This window comes from Nerophis ophidion, linkage group LG16, assembly GCF_033978795.1.
Source record: "Nerophis ophidion isolate RoL-2023_Sa linkage group LG16, RoL_Noph_v1.0, whole genome shotgun sequence".
NCBI classification, from domain to species: Eukaryota; Metazoa; Chordata; class Actinopteri; order Syngnathiformes; family Syngnathidae; genus Nerophis; species Nerophis ophidion.
This window is the reverse complement of record NC_084626.1, coordinates 22669916-22671711: the sequence shown is the minus strand read 5'-3', so window position 1 is coordinate 22671711 and position 1796 is coordinate 22669916.

Genomic DNA, 1796 nt, shown 5'->3' with positions numbered 1-1796 from the left:
CACCTGGAAATACAACAATTATTTCATGCAATCAAGAGAAAAATGGCTGAATTGTTGGGTTTTCTCTCCCGATATGTTTGATGGTTTTTACACAAAAACATCGCATTCACTCCGAGGGAGAAATGTTCAACAATAACTACTTCTGTCAAATTATATTCTTTTACATCTGATGATCTCACTTTGTCTGATTAACCAGGATTACTTACACCTTTCAATTTGGATTAACATGATTAATTACTGATTATTACTTGCTTGCACAATTTAAACCACTTTAAAAAATGTAAACCACTTTAAAAAATGTAAACCACTTTAAAAAATGTAAACCACTTTAAAAATGTAAACCACTTTAAAAAAAGAGCCCTGTGTTTGCACAGAAATGGTAAGAATGTCAACCAGGAACTTTTTCGAGTGTGTTACTTGAATGCACTACAGTTATTTGCTCATAATTGCTAACAGTTTTAGCTAAAGTCATGTCGGGCTACAGTAGTTTTTTTACTATGAAGAACTGGCACTAGAGGCTTCACGGTGGCAGAGGGGTTAGTGCGTCTGCCTCACAATATGAAGGTCCTGCAGTCCTGGGTTCAAATCCAGGCTCTGGATCTTTCTGTGTGGAGTTTGCATGTTCTCCCCGTGAAAGCGTGGGTTCCCTCCGGGTACTCCGGCTTCCTCCCACTTCCAAAGACATGCACCTGGGGATAGGCCCCTCCCACCTCCAAAGACATGCACCTGGGGATAGGTTGATTGGCAACACTAAATGGTCCCTAGTGTGTGAATGTTGTCTGTCTATCTGTGTTGGCCCTGCGATGAGGTGGCGACTTGTCCAGGGTGTACCCCGCCTTCCGCCCGTTTGTAGCTGAGATAGGCGCCAGCGCCCCCCGCGACCCCGAAAGGGAATAAGCGGTAGAAAATGGATGGATGGATGGAACTGGCACCAGAGTCACCAGAATTGTAAAATTGACTGCTTTTACTGTCAATGAAAAGATATTCTGGCAACTGATCCGCCATTTTTTTACAGTAAAAATAAGTGTTTTCCATTTAAAACAAACAGTAAAAACAACAACCATAGATGTTCTGGCAAAATAAGAACAAAAACCAGCTCAGTTGCAAGAATTTTACCATTAAAAAAAAAACTGGTACAGTTTCTCCATTAACAGTAAAATTCTGTAAAAACTTCTGTAAATACATTTTTGCCAACTGAGCTGAAGGTTTTTAGGGTAAAAAAAAACAGTTGTATGGTTTCTACAGTTGCATTTCTTTGCTCCAAACTGTTGTAAGTAAAAAGGTATGTCCGGGGTACAGTAGTTGTTTTTTTACTGTAAAGAATTGTTTTGTCAAATTTACTGATGTTGCTGTAAAGAACTGGTCGCTGTCATCAAATGTTATCAAATTTACTTTGTTTATACAGTTTTAATGAAAATAGTTTTACAATAACATTCTGGCAACTGATCTTCCAGTTTTTTACAGTAAAAAAAAAAAATTTAGTTTCCGTTTACAGTAATAAGAACATAAAAACAACAACCCTAAATTTTATTGGAAAAAAATTGGCTGCTCAGTGGCGAGAATTGTACTGTAAAAAAAACAGTGGTACAGTTTTTCCATCTATTTTAAAACCCTGTAAATTTTACAGTAAAATTCTGCCAATTTAGCTGGAATGTTTCAAAAAGTAAAAAAAAAAAAAAAAGTGGTTATGTTTTTTTCATTTCTATTGACTTGCTGAAAACTTGTAAGTTTTATCTAAAGTCATGTCGAGTACAGTAGAAGAAAACCAAAGGAAAAGCAGGCAAGCATTCAACATA